Source organism: Podarcis erhardii (assembly GCF_964252035.2).
Source record: "Podarcis erhardii genome assembly, chromosome: 17".
Lineage (NCBI taxonomy): Eukaryota > Metazoa > Chordata > Lepidosauria > Squamata > Lacertidae > Podarcis > Podarcis erhardii.
This window is the reverse complement of record NC_138515.1, coordinates 32,440,900-32,459,282: the sequence shown is the minus strand read 5'-3', so window position 1 is coordinate 32,459,282 and position 18,383 is coordinate 32,440,900.

Genomic DNA, 18,383 nt, shown 5'->3' with positions numbered 1-18,383 from the left:
GCTCCAAAACAGGAAGATGGCCCCTTGCGACTTTCTCTTGACTGGTTTGAGCACCTCCAGAATTATGTTGCAGCTGACCATGCTGACAAATAAAATTCTGTACTGCAACTCTGCAGAGAGCTATATGCGTGCATATGGACGAGATATTGGCACATTTCTCTGGATATTTCTCAGCAACGTCAGCCTCTGGTGTGCCGCATGGCTCAATATCTTCTACTGCGTGAAGGTCACCAACTTTCCCCACAACCTGCTCCTCTGGCTGAAGCTAAGGATCGATGTACTTGTACCCAGACTGCTCGGAATGGTGATAATAACTCTCATGCTGTTCTCTGTTCCTCCAACCATTCTTTATTTTGAAAACAAGAAGCTCTGCAATCTCTCAGGAAATCTGACAAGGAATGCCAGTTTCAGCAAAGTTTGCCAAAAACCATTCTTCATCTTTAGAACTCTACAGTTATGTTCTTTATGCATGAATTTCATTCTCAGTGTAACGGCATCCATGGTTTTGCTCATCTCTCTTTGGAGGCACAGAAGGAATCTCAGAAAGAGTGGTGCTGTCATTAAGGACCTCAGCACTCAGGTCTATCTCAATGTCATGAAGTCTTTTTTGTTCTCTCTGCTCGTTGATATTACGTACTTTCCTGCTTTAATCATTCCTGTAGGCGATTTTTTCAGGTATGGCACATATGGCAATTTAGGTTTTGTGATAATGCTGTCTGCAATCCCTTCAGCACATACCATAATCTTAATATTGTCCAATCCCAAACTGAAAGAAATCTTATTGCGCATACTAAACATCAGACGTGTGGCTTCATAAAGAGAAGAGGGCTGTGAACACACATTTCTTGTATCAAAAAAAAAACACCAAAACTCCTCCCATCTCTTTAATATTTGTCTGAGATATACTAGCTGCTCCTGCGAAACCTGCCCTGAGGTTTATTCCTTCCTATCATTATTTACACAGCTGCTTCCACTTGTCAATCATTGCTAATGAGTAGTGGGGGGGAATAAAATATTAATTCATTCTTCCATTTATTAACAAATGCATTCATTTTGCATAGATCTTCAGAACATTTCTTTTAGAGCAGTTTAAGTCAATGCCTTGAGTCTGCACTTTGCCTGAATATATATTTATTTGTTGGTGAGGAACATCAAGCAACAGGGAAAAACCTACTTATAGATCAGAAATGCTTGACGATTTCTATGATCCATGATTGGTCATCAAATACCAGAAAGGAACCTCTATGAACAACATTTGGGATTGTCATGATGTCTCGCATACCATGTCTGAAGAAGAAGAAGGAGGAGGAGGAAGAGGAGGAGGAGGAGGAGGAGGAGGAGGAGGAGGAGGAGGAGGAGGAGGAGGAGAATTGTTTTTGTATGTGGAAAGATGGATATTGTACACTTGACTTAGTGAGCTATTATTTCTACATTGTAATTCAAGCCTAGATACATGTATGTTTATTCATTAGCTCTTAAGCAGCTGCTGTTTAATTTCTTTTTATGAAAAAAATTGATAGCCCAGTAGGTAGAGCACGAGATGGTTGCGCCCTCCCTGGATCTCTAACCCACACCCCAGCTTATGCACCCCAGGGGGTCACTTCGGTGCTGCTAACGTGGCGTTTTGACTTCACCTCGCCCCCCACTTCAAAAGGCACAGTCCATTCTCTCTTGAGACAGACAGATGCCAGCCACATTCTTTTTATGGACAATCTTCTCTATTTTAGGTTCAAAGGTGGTTTCCCTTGGAATGGAAAAAAACTGCACATACCCTCTACTGGAATACCCAATCCAGATTCATGCCTTTGATAGGATGCCCTGCTTTGTCAGTGACAGCCTGGATGCTGAAAAGTGATGTGAGGCACTAGCAGGGGAACCTGCAAGGGAACCCCAAAGGGAAGACAGCTCCCCTCCCCTCTGGTCTCCCAGAACCCAGGGAGGTATGAAGAGCGTGGAGCAGAGAAGAACAAGGCAGGGGATTCTCAGGTTCCTTGGGAAAGACTCTGGGAAGGAGGAGATTGGAGAGCTGAGGGAAGGCAGGGACCTTCACCCCCCTCCCCGCAACTGCTTCATTTGGGCATTGGGGAAGAGTTGCTGGGCTCACTAGCCCTGAGCTGTTCTGTTTCCTTGAATAAAGAGTTACCTTCACTGGCACCGGCTGTTTTATTTCTGACTTCCCCCTGGCTCCTGCTTTCACGTGCTGCTACCACCACTTCAGACAGTGGCTATGGCAATCCCACCACGTAAAGCAGCAGTGGTGAAGGAATGGGTTTCCCAAACCCAAAACTGACTGTGCAGTCAGTCTGAAACGGGCCCCCAAAATCCCCATTTTTCCATCTCCAAGGGAGCATTTCTAAAATGCATTAACTTGAGCTTTTCAAGCTCAGGAAGCTTGAGCTTGAGTCAATGTATAAACAGAAAGCCAGCTGTATAAACAAGTGCTCAAAGCTCTCTCCTTTATCAGTCCATGATGGCAAGGGATGAACTTGTCAGTTCCAGAGTGGAGCAGGGATGCAACATCTGGGTCTTATCTTACGTTCTGATCACACTGACGTACAGACCTTGTCAGCCACCCGGGAACGGTGCCAGGAGCGCTCTTATAGTTGGCCACCTCTTGCTCCAAGATAAGAGTATAGGAACAAGAACAGGAACACCCTTTTATGGTCAAAGAGTGCAGGAACAGGAAAACCCTTTTATGGTGAAGAGTACCGGCAGGAACATTTGTGATGTCAGCTTGCGTGTATAAGCTGACGTGGATGGATTCCTGGGGAAGGGGGGAGAGGGTGCCTGGAGGATATATATACCGCATGAAATTTCTCATTTCTTTGGACTTGCTGTGGAAGGTCACGCAAGTGCCTTCTGCTATCTGGAGAGCAGAATAAACTCTTTCTCTGAACCAAACCTCGGTGTCATTTGACTTCCTTTCTCCCTCCCGGGAGCAACACAGACCCCACCAGTCGGTTTAGTCTAATAAGGCTACAGTGGGGCAGCAGCTCCCTCCTCCTCTTCTTCATCCATGCCATTTCTCTCAGGTGCCACCCAAAGCAGCTGCTTCATCCCATGTCATTGTTGTGCCAGCTCTGTTTTCCCTAATGGATGAGGCCAACCCAAATAGCTATCTTGAGAACTGTGAGACAGTTCATATACATCTCACAAATACCTCATTGACTTAACTGCTCTTCTACTGTAGTTCAGTAGATTATCCTATCCACGAGGTTTAACATTTCACATTATCACAAGTTGGGAGGTGACTTATGGTGAAACAGAATTACAGTGAAACCTCGGTTTTCAAGCATCTCGGCTGCGGATCGTTTCAGAAGCCAAACACTGAAAACCTGGAGGTAAATGCTTCCATCAGGGGCGGAGGTAGGGAGGTGTGCTAGGGGCAGTCCATCCCGGGTGTCACCACTAAGGGGGGTGACCAAATGCCGGGCGTTACTCATCACTGGGCCAGCAGCGCACCCAAGTCACACATCTCTTTTGGGAGTGACGCGGTGGCTTCGGGGCCAGCAGGCTCCGCCGTGCCCTAAATGGTCTGCCCACCGCCTCCCCCTCAACTGTAGGGCGGCTGAGTGGGAGGAGGCAGGCAGACTTCTCGGAGGCCCCATGGAGCATCTTGCCCTGGCTTGCCCCGCCCTATGGGCGGCTGGCCCACCCCAGGCGCACCACCCCAGGTGCCTGATCAGCTTTCTCTGCCGATGTGCATGCTATTTCACATTTAACATTATCACAAGTTGCAAGGTTGCTTATGGTGAAACAAAATTACCTAGAGTCCAAGCATGGTACAATTGATACCCCGGTAAAAAACATAAAAAACCACACCCCAAACTGACAGAGACTCGTTGATCATTGAAATCTCAGTATATGTCAAAATCCAAGCATAAGTGAATAACATGATACCTTCCAGTAGCACCTTAAAGACCAACTAAGTCAGTTCTTGGTATGAGCTTTCGTGTGCATGCACACTTCTTCAGATACACTTCTTCAGATACACTTCTTCAAGTGTGCATGCACACGAAAGCTCATACCAAGAACTGACTTAGTTGGTCTTTAAGGTGCTACTGGAAGGAATTTGTTTTGTTTTGACTATGGCAGACCAACACGGCTACCTATCTGTAATTGGAACATGATACCTGTTTCGGTCATTAGTAACAGAAACCTTCTGAGATTTGCATTTCTTTCCACATCATGATCTCATCATTTTAAAAAGCCCAAGTCTACAGAGTTTCCACTGCTGGACATCCAAAAGAGACCAGGAGAACTCCACTCTGCTACTTCTTCCACTCAGGCATATTTGGCAGAAAGTAACAGCAATGGGCATAACTACTCCATTTGGTATCTTCTTCCAGATCGTTTTAGCAATTGAGTTCACTGCTGCCTTTTTAGGAAATGGATTTATCATAGCTGTGAAAGGACAGAAATGGATCCAAAACTGGAAGATGGCCCCTTGCGACTGCCTCTTGACCAGTTTGAGCACCTCCAGAATTATAGTGCAGCTGACTGTCATGATCAATAATATTTTATAAGTTTCCCCCAAAAAACATTCTCTCTAGAATGATATCCGACTGAGCTTCTTTCTGTTAGGCAACATTTTCCTGGTCTTCTGACCCAAATGTCTCAAATAAATTCCTTTTAGTTTTCATATGAAAAGTCCAAGAGGTGTTCTCTAATTATCGTTATTAAGAAAATTTCAGCAATGTTTTTTTTCCCCCCTAATCGAACATATCAACTTTCTCTCCTCCTAAACCTGCCCTAAGTTATATCCCTGCCTAGGAATCCACCGTTCAGTAATAATTTACTCAGACACTTCTACCTGTAAATCATTACTGACAGGGATACTGGCAATAAGTAGGGGTGGGAATAAAATATTTTTTATCCCTTCTCCTTTTAGTTATATATTCATTAATTTAGTGATATACAGAAATCTATGGAGGTTTGAACAGAGAAGCTTTTGGTCAGTGTGTGAATGCTTCAGGTTCTGTGTTACTTCCAAGAGCTGCCTAAGCAGCTTAATATCCCTAGGCTTGGACTGATCCTGTGCTATGGTTGTTCTTGTATCCTTTTGTTGCCATTCAGCGAATATGTCTTACTTACTCTTCAGTCCTGCTCCCAAGATATGCCTGGGCCCTAAATGCCATTTATGGTCCTGACTTCTAGCTTGCTCCCCAGCCTTGACTCCTGGTTTTCCCTTAGGTTCCGTTAACACCCAAGGCTTCAACATAACGCCAGTCCTAAAAGATCTACATTGGCTCCCAGGATGTTTCTGAGCACAATTCAAAGTATTGCTGTTGACCTTTAGAACCCTAAAAGGCTTTCATCCTGTATATCTGAAGGAGCATCTCCATCATCATCATCCAGCCTGGAAACTGAGGTCCACTACTGAGGTCCTCCTGGTAGTTCCCTCACTGCAAGAAGTGAAATTACAATGAACCAGGCAGAAGGCCCTTTTGGGCGTTGAACCCAAACTGTGGAGCACCCTCCTGGCAGATGATAAACATTTAAAGAACTATATAGCTTTTTGTAGACATCTGAAGGCAGCCCTCTTTCGGGAAGCTTTTAATGCTCAATGTGTTTTTCCTTTTCCTTTTCCTCTGTATTTTTGTTGGAAGCCATTCAGCTGGGGCAACCTAGTGATATGTGGAGATGATGATATTATTATTATTATTATTATTATTATTATTATTATTATTATTATTATTATTACTGCTACTATTACTTCCCCGTCTACTATGGCTGACCTCACATGCCTGCCCATGATGCAGCCCCAACAGCATCTCACAAGTGCAAGTTCAAAATATCAGAAGTTGGGAGGTTACTTATGTTGAAACAGAATTACCAAGAGTTCAAGCACTGTAAAATTTAAACCCACAACAAAAACCCCACCCCAAACTGGTTGATCACTGAAGTCTCAGTACCTGAACAACATGTCACCTGGTTCTCTCATTAGTAACTGAACTCTACTGAGATTTGCATTCTTTCCACATCATGATTTCATCATTTTAAAAAGCCCAAGTCTCCAGAGTTTCCACTGCTGGACATCCAAAAGAGACTAGGAGAATTACCCGCTGATACTTCTTCCACTGAGGCATTTTTGGCAGAAATTAACAACAATGGGCATAACTACTCCACTTGTTATCATTTTCCAGACCATTTTAGCAATTGAGTCTGCTGCAGCCTTTTTAGCAAATGGATTTATCCTAGTTGTGAATGGGCACCGATGGCTCCAAAACTGGAAGATGGCCCCTTGCGACTTCCTCTTGACCAGTTTGAGCACCTCCAGAATGATGCTGCAGCTGCCCATCCTGACAATTAACATTCTGTTCCACAACTCTGAAGAAAGTGATATGCGTACATATGGACATGATATTGGCACATTTTTCTGGTTATTTTTCAGCAGTGTTAGCCTCTGGTGTGCCACATGGCTCAATATCTTCTACTGTGTGAAGGTCACCAACTTCCCCCACCACCTGTTCCTCTGGCTGAAGCTAAGGATCGATGTACTTGCACCCAGACTGCTCGGAATGGTGATAATAGCTCTCATGCTCTTCTCTGTTCATCCAACCATTCTTTATTTTGAAAACAAGAAGCTCTGCAATCTCTCAGGAACTCTGTCACAGAATGCCAGTCTCAGCAAGGTTTGCCACAACCCATTCTTCGTTTTTAGAATTCTACAGTTCTTTTCTATATGCATGAGTTTCATCCTCAGCGTAATGGCATCCATGGTTTTGCTCATCTCTCTTTGGAGGCACAGAAAGAATATGAAAAAGAGTGGCTCTGTCATTAAGGACCTCAGCACTCAGGTCTATCTCAATGTCATGAAGTCTTTGTTGTTCTCTCTGCTCGTTGACATGGTGTACTTTGCTACTTTAATCATTCCTGTAAGCGGTTATTTCAGGTATGTAGCACATGACAATTTCAGTTTGGTGATAGTGCTGTCTGCAATCCCTTCAGCACATACCATAATCTTAATATTGTCCAATCCCAAACTGAAAGAAATCTTATTGCGCATACTAAACATCAGAAATGTGGCTTCATAAAGTGAAGAGGGCTGTGAACACGCATTTCTTGTATCCAAGAAAAACCTCCCCCCACCCTTTAATACTTGTCTGTTCCTCCTAAACCTACCCTGAGTTTTATTCCTGCCTACAAATCCAACCTTTGATCATTATTTACACAGATCCTTCCACTCATTACTAACAGCAATATTGGTAATGAGTAAGGGGGAAATAAAATATTTATTCATTCTTCCATTTTTAATTATAAATTCATTCATTTAGTATAGATCTTCAGAAGATTTCCTTAGAGCAGTTTAAGTCAATGCCTGGAGTCAGCACTTGCCTTGAATATATTCATTTGCTGGTGAGGAACATCAACAAACAGGGAAAAACCTACTTATAGATCAGAAGTTGGTTGACGATTTCTATGATACATGATCTGTCATCGTTTGGGATTGTCATGATGACTTACATGACTTAGTGAGCTATTGTCTCTACATTCTAATTCAGAGCTAGATATATGCATGTTTATTCATTTGCTCTTATGCAGATAAGGGGACCAGGCAAGGCTTCCCTCTTTCACCCTTATTATTTATCATGGTACTTGAATGCCTAGCGATTGTAATAAGGAAAGACATAAAGATAAAAGGCATAACAGTTGAGGAAAAAATCACATAAAATAAAGGCCTTCACAGATGAACTGATATTAACAACTGAAAACCCAGAAGAAAGTGTGCCACAAATAATAGGAAAAAAATCTTGAATTCAGGAAAGTCGCAGGATTCAAGTTAAACAAAAACAAGACCAATATGTTAGCAAAAAATATGACTATGCAGGAAAAAGAAGAATTACAAAGATATCAGGATTGGCAATAGTAAACAAAACCAAGTACCTGGGAATCTGGCTGACAAACCAAAATAGTACAACAAACACCTCGGGCTACAGACACTTCGGGTTGCAGACTCCGCTAACCGGAAGTAGTACCTCGGGTTAAGAACTTTGCCCCAGGATGAGAACAGAAATCACGTGGCAGTGGCGCAGCAGCAACGGGAGGCCCCATTAGCTGAAGTGGTACCTCAGGTTAAGAACGGTTTCAGGTTAAGAACGGACCTCCGGAACAAATTACATTCTTAACCCGAGGTACCACTGTGACCTATTTAAAGGCAACTATACAAAAATTTGGAAAGAAGTCCCAAGAGATTTGGAAATCGGGAATAAGTTAAGACTTTCACTTTGTGGCAGGATATCAGTAGGACAAATGAATGTGTTGCCTAAAACGATGTTTTTATTTCAAATGATACCAATCATTGGAGGGGAAGGCTGTTTCAAATTATGGCAAATAGACCTATCTAAATTTATTTGGCAGCAAGAATTAAATATAAACTTTTAATAGAAAAAATATACAGAGGTAGATTGGCATTATCTGACCTAAAGTTGTATTACGAGTTGGTTTGTTTAAATTGGTTAAAAGTGGATATTGTTACAGGATGGAGATTTACTGGACCTAGAAGGGTTTAATAACCGCTATGCGTGGCATGCGTATTTAGGATACAAAAAGGTGAAAGTTCACAGGGGATCATATCATAAGAAAATTGATATGGGTAAATACAAAGAACTACTAGATTATGGGTAAATACAAAGAACTACTAGAACCAAAGACACCCTGGTGGATTTCGCACTTTGAAGCAATAATGGTAAAAAAGAAAAATATGGAACTAAATTGGTCTACAAATAAGGATTTATTAAAATAAAAAAAATAAGCTGATATTAAAAGACTATGAGGAAATAAGACATCATCTAAAAGGGTGGATTCAGTATCACCAACTAAATGAAGTGTTCAAGGCAGACAAGAAAAGAGGCTTTACAGAGTCTCATTACTAGATAAAGAGTTATTACAAAATAACGCCCAGATAATTTCTAAAATTTATGAAACATTACTGGAGTGGGAGGTGAACAGGTAAAAGAGGTGATGATTAGATGGGATATAGATATAGGTAAAACTATTGAATTATAATCATGGAAAGAATTATGGAAAGAGAGTTGAAAATTTACAGCTTGTGAAGCGATAAGGGAAAATTTAATAAAGATGTTTTACAGACGGTATTTAACACCAACCAAAATATGAAAAATGTATAAAACAAAATCAAATCTGTGTTGCAGGTAGGGGACACTCATACATATGTGGTGGAGATGTGATAAAATCAAAGGCTTCTGGGATATAGTGTATGAAGGGTTAAAGAAAATGTTTAAACAAAACTTTGTTATGAAAACAGAAGCTTTTTTTATTGGGGATACTAGACACAGATATTGCCAGAGAAAATAAGAATATATTGCTATAAGCCGCAAGAACACTAATTGCCAAAAATTTAAAAAAAGAAATAATCCCAACAACAACAACAACAAAAAGAATGGCAAGGACAAATTATTTGATCATATTGAATTGGCTAGAATGACAGAGGCAATTAGGGGTCAAACCAAGCAAAAATTCCAAAAAGAATGGGTAAAATATAGAGAATATCTTAAAAAGCAGCGCCCTCAAATTAATACTTGGACTTGTTTCGATTAACCTCTGCAGAATAATTTATGGTACTTAAATTAAAAACAGAAAGAAAAAGGGGCAATAATAAACTAAAAAGGAGACAATTTACCAAAAATAAGTCAATTAGAAGAAAAGAAAAACTGAAATATGGTGTGTGTCTATATATACAAAACAAATAATATAAAGTTGTCATACTTTATCATGTTTTATTTGTATTTTTGGTTTTGTGTTTTGTTGTTGTTTTTCTTTTGATTCTGTACTATTATTTTCATGTTTAGTTTGACAAGTGTGTGTTGTAAATAAACACAATTAAAAAACAAACAAAACAAATCATTTGCTCTTATGTAGTTGTATTATTTATTGTATGACAAAAATATTGATATCTCAGTTGGTAGAGCACGAAACTCTTAATCTCAGGATTGTGGGATTGGGCAAAAAGATTCCTGAATTGCAGGGGTTGGACTAGATAACCCTCGTGGTCCCTTCCAACTCTGGTTCTATGAGATATTGCAAGTCCATGGGGAGTGCAGGGATGATTGTGCCCTCCCTGGATCTCTAACCCACACCCCAGCTTATGCACCCCAGTGCGTCACTTCGGTGCTGCTAACATAGTGTTTTGACTTCACCTCGCCCCCCATTTCAAAAGGCACAGTCCATTCTCTCTCTCAAGACAGACAGATGCCAGCCACAATCTTTTTATGAACAATCTTCTCTATTTTAGGTGGTTTGCCTTGGAATGGGAAAAAAAAAACTGCACATACCCTCTACTGGAATGCCCAATCCAGATTCATGCCTTTAATAGGATGCCCTGCTTTGTCAGTGACAGCCTGGATGCTGGAAAGTGATGTGAGGCACTTGCATGGGAACCTGCAAGGGAACCCCAAAGGGAAGACAGCTTAGAGCCAGGGGATTGGTGGTGGGATGACAATGTGTGGTCCGAAGGAGAACAGGGAATAAAGTAGAAGGAGGAGGTGTTGGAAGTGAAGAGGTAAGAGGTAACAGGGTTTAGTGAGCAGGAAGAGGCTGTGGGAAAGAGTAATCCTGAATGAGAGGCAGAAGAGGAGGCTGGAGAGGAGAGGGTCAAGAGGGAGCAGCAAGTCAGGCTGCTAAAGAAGCCAGGGAGTCTCCCCCTCCTGCTGTGACCAGCTCCCCTCTCCTTTGTGGGAATGACCAGGGAGGCAGGAGAGGATACGTATATTGTTTAATTATATCCTTCCCAACTTGTGTTAACAAGTTCTACAATTTAGCAGAGTCACATTCCCCTTTTTAAACTTGTACAGCGGATAACGTCTTTGCCAGGCTTGTTTAAGCCTCTAGAATAAGTTTCCTGGTAATTCCCCTTTTATTCCCTCATAAAAGAAATAGACGCGACACAGTCTTGTATAAAAGTATATAAAACAGTTTACTCACATTCTGTTCACAAATGGATCCCAGGAGGCAGACTTAAGTTACAAAATATATACACCTGGAATCTATCCCATAAGGAGATAGTTCCTTTGTCCTTTCTTGGCTGCAAGCCAAGAGAGCATCTCAGGCTATGAAGATTTTTGCTTCTTCGAGTAATGGAGTCAGAGAGATGGCTACCTCCACTGTGCTATTTTCTTACCTGCATAGGTGAGGTCACGCCCACATCTGGTCACATGTAGAGGAAGTTTGTCCCAGCCCAGGAGGAAACAGGAAGTTCCGACTGGCTGGTCCAGACATCCTCTTTTATGTCCACTCTAGGAATGTTGTATTTGACTGCTCTGTGTTTCACATCCCACACCCTCTGGTCTCCCAGAACCCATGGAGGTATGAAGAGGGTGGAGCACAGATAGAAAGACAGAGAATATTCCTGTTCCTTGGGTAAGTTGCTGGCAAGGAGGAGACTTGGAGAGTTGTGGGAGGGCAGGGACCTTCACTCCCCGCAACTGTTTCACTTGGGCATTGGGGAAGAGTTGCTGGGCTTACTAGGCTGAGCTGTTCTGTTTCCTTGAATAAAGAGTTAACTTCACTGGCACCGGCTGTTATATTTCTGACATCCCCCTGACTCTTGCCTTGACATGCTGCCACCACCACTTCAGAAAGTGGCTATGGCAATCCCACCACGTAAAGCAGCAGTGGGGCAACAGCTCCCTCCTCTTCTTCCTCATCTGTGCCATTTCTCTCAGGTGCCACCCAAAGCAGCTGCTTCACCCATGTCATTCTTGGGCATGTTCTTTTTTCCCTAATGGATGAGGCCAACCCAAGGAGCTGTCTTGAGAATTGTGAGACAGTACATAAACAGAATATGTATATATTCATATATTCACTCAGCGGGACGCGGGTGGCGCTGTGGGTAAAACCTCAGTGCCTAGGACTTGCCGATCGCATGGTCGGCGGTTCGAATCCCCGCGGCAGGGTGCGCTCCCGTCGTTCGGTCCCAGCGCCTGCCAACCTAGCAGTTCAAAAGCACCACCGGGTGCAAGTAGATAAATAGGGACCGCTAACCAGCAGGAAGGTAAACGGCGTTCCATGTGCTGCGCTGGCCCGACAGATGCAGGTTGTCACGCTGGCCACGTGACCTGGAAGTGTCTGCGGACAGCGCTGGCTCCCGGCCTATAGAGTGAGATGAGCGCACAACCCTAGAGTCCGTCAAGACTGGCCCGTATGGGCAGGGGTACCTTTACCTTTACATATACAGAAACCTATGGAGGTTTGAACAGAGAAGCTTTGGGTTAGTGTGTGAATGCTCCTGTTCTGAGTTACTTCCAAGAGCTGCCTAAGCAGCTTAATATCCCCAGGCCTGGGACTGACCTGTGAACCTGACTTTCCTGTATTTTTTTGTTGCCGTTCAATCCTGACAGCTGGCTTACTCTTCAGTCCTGCTTCCTAGATATCCCTTGGCTCTAAATGGCTTTTTTTTTGGTCCTGACTTCTTACTTGCTCTCAGTCCTGGTTTTCCCTTTGGTTCCCTTGACTCCCAAGGCTTCAATCCATGGCTCACCTAAGATTTGTCCCCATGACGCAGCCCCAAAGCATCTCACAAATACCTCATTGATTTAGTTGCTCTTCTACTGTAGTTCAGTAGATTATCCTATCCATGAGGTTTAACATTTCACATTATCACAAGTTGGGAGGTCACTTATGGTGGAACAGAATTACCTAGAGTCCAAGCATTGAAAAATTGATACCCCTGCAAAAAAATGTATACCCACCCAAACTGACAAAAATTGGCTGATCATTGAAATCTCAGCATATGTCGAAATCCAAGTATATGTGAATAACATGATACCTGGTTCTGTCATTAGTAACAGAATCCTTCTGAGATTTGAATTTCTTTCCACACCATGATCTCATCATTTTAAAAGTCTCCAGAGTTGCCACTGCTGGACATCCAAAACAAACCAGGAGAATTACACTCTGATACTTCTTCCATTCAGGCTTTTCTCGTCGAAAGTAACAACAATGGGCATAACTACTCCATTTGGTATCTTTTTCCAGACCATTTTAGCAATTGAGAGCGCTGTTGCCTTTTTAGGAAATGGATTTATCCTAGTTGTGAATGGGCACCGATGGCTCCAAAACAGGAAGATGGCCCCTTGTGACTTTCTCTTGACTGGTTTGAGCACCTCCAGAATTATGCTGCAGCTGACCATCTTGATAAATAATATTCTGTACAACAGCCTTCCAGAGAACTATACACGTACTTTTACAAGACAGATTGGCGGATTTTTCTGGTTTTTTCTCAGCAATGTTAGCCTCTGGTGTGCCACATGGCTCGATATTTTCTACTGTGTGAAGGTCACCAACTTCCCCCATCACCTGTTCCTCTGGCTGAAGCTAAGGATCGATGTGCTTGTATCTAGACTGCTCGGAATGGTGATCATAGCTCTCATGCTCTTCTCTGTTCCTCCAACCATTCTTTATTTTGAAAATAAGAAGCTCTGTAATCTCTCAGGAACTCTGACACAGAATGCCAGTCTCAGCAAGGGTTGCAACGACCCATTATTTGCTTTTAGAATTCTACAGTACTGTTCTATGTGCATGAGTTTCATCCTGAGCGTAACGGCATCCGTGCTTTTCTTCATCTCTCTTTGGAGGCACATGAGGAATTTAAGAAAGAGTGGCTCTGCCATTAAGGACCTCAGCACTCAGGTCTATCTCAACGTCATGAAGTCTTTGTTGCTCTCTCTGTTCTTTGGCATTACGTATTTTGCTGCTTTACTCATTCGTATGGCTAATTTCTACATGTCTGCCACAAATATGGTATTAGTTTCTGATTTAGTGCTGTCTGCCCTCCTTTCAGCACACTCAGTAATCTTGATATTGTCCAATGCAAAACTCAAAGTAATCTTAATGCACATTCTGAAGCTCAGGTAAAGAAAAGAGGGCTTTTGACATGTATCCCTTGTGCAAAAGAAAATCCCCAAAGATTTTCCCACCAGCCATTTCCCCCCTTGCTCTATCTGTATGTGTGCATGTGTGTGTAATACTTGCCTCAGGTATATTGGCTTGTATTTCTCTCTTCACATCCCAAATGGACAAAATCTTACCATTTATTAATTTCTGGGGTTTAGGAGGGTCCCCCTCACAAATCTCTAACACCATCAACAAACTACTTTATTTTAGGTTCAAATGTGGTTTGCCTTTAAATGGAGAAGACTGCACATACCCCTCTGCCAGACTGCCCAATCCAGATTCATGCCTTTAATAGGATATTTTTATTCACAATTGGCACTAAAAGATGCGGATGTTGTGGTGTGGGGAGTGAATCCTTGGGATGCAGAGCTGTGTCGCCAAGAATCTCCCCTTCATTCTCCAAACCTAGAGTGCTACCCTGAGATAGGCTGAAAGGGGCACCCACTGTTAGAGTAAGGGTATTTTCACATTGTCACCTTAGTGTACAATATTCTGTATTCCCTTCAACTAAACTCAGGTGTAAATATATGTAAATACTGGAAATACCTGTCCTAATCATTTAGTTCACTGGAAGTTTTTCTAATCAGTTGACTATTATGACAAATAACAACATGTAATCTACTCCTTGCCAAAGAATTGATGCTTTTGGATTCTGGTGCTGGAGGAGACTTTTGAGAGTCCCATGGACTGCAAGAAAATCAAACCTATCCATTCTTAAGGAAATCAGCCCTAAGTGCTCACTGGAAGGACAGATCGTGAAGCTGAGACTCCGATACTTTGGCCACCTCATGAGAAGAGAAGACTCCCTGGAAAAGACCCTGATGTTGGGAAAGATGGAGGGCACAGGGAGAAGGGGACATCAGAGGATGAGATGGTTGGGCAGTGTTCTCGAAGCTACCAGCATGAGTTTGACCAAACTGCGGCAGTGGAAGACAGGAGTGCCTGGCGTGCTCTGGTCCATGGGGTCATGAAGAGTCGGACACGACCAAAGGACTAAACGACAACAATCTACTCCTTGCCCTGAGATTTCAAACTCTTCCTTTACAATATTGTAAAGTTCATTCATTTACGACTTCTATAAATCTCTTTCCTTCTTAAAAGCATTGTTAATTTAACTGGCCCATAATCTCTAGTGTTTCTAAATGGTGATGATATTGACTTTTTTGGTTTTAATGTTATTCTTTTTTTGGTATTTTAACTTCTGTAAACTGCTCTGGTAAACCTTGGGATGAAAGACAGTATAGAAATGATTTTATCAATAAAGTAGTAATACAATGGTATTTTTTGCTTGGTTTCAGTGATTTTCCATATTTCATGGCAAGAGGTACAGCCAGACTCTTCCTCAGTCTGTCTCCATCCCATCTCAACAGGCTTTATCCCTAACCTGCTCTCACTTTGCTGCCTAGGTAGGCCTGACCTTCCTACAGGGAGTGAGCTGATGATACAGTGCATGGAAATTCAGCAATTTGTTTACAGCGACCACAGAGCATGCCAGGTATCCAAAGTCAAATATGCAAAGGAAAAATGGAAATGCTGTAAAAGAATCTCTCGGGACTTTGCATTTCCATTTGTCTGAAATCAGAGAAAAGCATCCCGCAGTGTAGGTCCCCCTTCCCCCATGATATATAGTTTAAAACATAGGTGGCACTGGAAGATTGTATCTGAGCGCTCTTAGGAGTTTCCTGGAGTTTCTTCTGTCTCTTCCTGCCTGGACCTTGCATGTCATGGTGTCAGACGTCAAGCTTAAAACACAAAGATCCCCAGGGAGGGAGGGCTGTTTGGGCTAGCAAGCATCCCAAAACCTTAAAACTCCCAAAGCCAGAAGAACCCAGTCTCTGTCTCTGGTCCCCTACAAACATATCCATTGGAGGAGTTTTTGTTTTGTTTCTGGGGTTTTCACATTGCATGGCCCATGTATTGTTTTTTCTTCAACCTACTAAGATCTTTGTACGTCCTGTGCTTTCTAAGCTATGGACAAAGTTAGCTTGAAATACATGGAACATTCATTCAGTCATTCATGCTAAGGCACCTGAGCTGGTTTACAATTCTACTATACTAGAACAAATTGATGTTTATGTCAGAAGCTAATGGTATGTGTGCTCCCTGGTCTGGGGTCCCTCACTCCTGTCTTCCCTCAGGGAAGGTTGGGGAAGAGCTCCCCCATCATCTTTCTCTGGTCATTGATGCTTCTGTCCAACAATCTCACCTCAAGAAATTAAGCTAAGCGGTACTGTTTTTTCTAGAAAAAGAGGTGCCAGAACTCACCATGGATGCTTCCCTTGTTCTCTCACAATGGCAATGGTGCTGACCTGAGGGGTGCCAGAACTGAGCCCTGAAGCTAAGGAATATAACATGTCTCAATGCTTCTAAAAGAGAGAAATGTAAAACATCACAGATATGCATCACCAACATGGAAGTGGGCCCTTATGGTGTTGTGGCAATGTGCTCAGGGAAGCCATTTTGAGAGTGAAAATGTTAAGCAAGGAAGCCATTTTTGTTGATCTAAGGCCAGGCCCCCATATCCAGTAAATACACTCAGACACCCACTACCCAGAGACACACAGAAATAGGCCGATAAGGATTACCAAATAAGGACACGGAAGGGTAATGTCCAACTCCTCATGTCCTGTCTCTAGGAAGAACCTAATGTATCTGTCTGGAACACAATCTCCAGGCAAAGGAGTTCTTGTCTCTAAGCAGAATCTATTGCATCTGTCAGAGTATGTGTAATGCTGTAACTTTTGATTGGATAAAGACCTGATTCAAGAATGTCTAAAGGGAAGCCTCCCTTGTTGGGAGGGTTCCGGACTTTGGAACTTATTCCTCCATGCCATTGCTTGCTGCCAGCAAACAATTAAAACTTTCTTGCTTTATTTCTCTGTTGCTCCGTGGTCATTTGACTGGCCTGACCAATTGCTACAGTGTCTTTATTGCTAAAGAAAGCAGGTTCTTGGTCACTTTTCCCGTGACTAAAACATTGCTTGTTCACGGCTGTGACTGCTTTGCAGATTGAAAGGGAGATATCATATATACTCATCCTATTAAAAACTACTACTTTCTGTGGTTCTTCTATATATAATAAACACCAGAGAGAAAAAGAATGTGTTTTGACATCTTTAATACGTCTGTAAAATAAATCTGACATTCTTTTGAAAGCTCAGCATTAAATCTGTCTTCAGGACTGTTAACAGCACAAGATACTGAGAGGTAAAAAATTAACCACTCCAACAAATCAAAGTACAGTAGCAGTTGTTGCTGTTACTAAATTTCTGCAATATAACAAGTACAGCATTCTGTGTGTAAGAAGGAAGCGGGAGAGCATTTATTGACAAAACCCTGTGGCAGGGCAGTCTCACCCAGCAGGCAAGGTGAGGTCAGGGGAACTGCCTCAGGTGGAGGTGACAGGATCCACAGGGGCAGCAGGTCCCAATGTAGAAATTAATTCCACCCTCCCTTAATTAATTCCACCCTTTTTTCCCTGATGGGGAAGGTGAGGATACGGCATTTGGATTTACAAGGATGAGATCCAGAATTGCTGGCTGGTTGTTAAAGTATAGGTAAAAGTAAAGGGACCCCAGACCATTTAGGTCCAGTCGTGGCCGACTCTGGGGTTGCGGCGCTCATCTCGCTTTATTGGCCGAGGGAGCCGGCGTACAGCTTCCGGGTCATGTGGCCAGCATGACTAAGCCACTTCTGACGAACCAGAGCAGCGCACAGAAACACCGTTTACCTTCCCGCCGGAGCGGTACCTATTTATCTTTGACGTGCTTTCGAACTGCTAGGTTGGCAGGAGCAGGGACTGAGCAACAAGAGTTCACCCCGTTTTGGGGATTCGAACCGCCGACCTTCTGATCCTGTGCCATGCTTTGGTTTTTGAATGTTTTGGAAGTTGAACAGACTTGCAGAACAGATTCCATTTGACTTCCAAGGTATGACTGTACTGATTTACATACCTATATTGTAAATAGTGTGGGAAATTTTAGCAGTCAAGCCTAACAATACATATTTGCAATGCTACTTTTCTAGAAAAAGAGGTGCCAGAACTCACCGTCAGCACCACCCTTGTTCTCTTAAAATGGCAACGAGGTGCCAGAACTCACCATGGATGCTTCCTTTGTTCTCTCACAATGGCAATGGTGCCAGAACTGAGGTGCCAGAACTGAGTTCTGGTGATTTCCAGCTGAATAAAAGCCCTGCATGTTTGCTAGTTTGTATATGAAAGGGTTAAGGAGCAAAGAGTTCCAATTACTAGAGTAGGCTCAGTGAGGTTATGCCCCCTCTTCTCTTGAGAGGGAGGAAGTAAAGCCTGTTTCCTGTCCCCATCCCCCCCCCTATTTCTCTTTCTCCCTCTCCATGATGCAGTCATGGAAGCAGGATGTGTCTCTCAAGACCTCCCTGCTTCCGACAACAGCCTGAAGCTAACTTTGCTGAATTTCAACCCGGAGTATTTCACTTGCATTATTCCATTT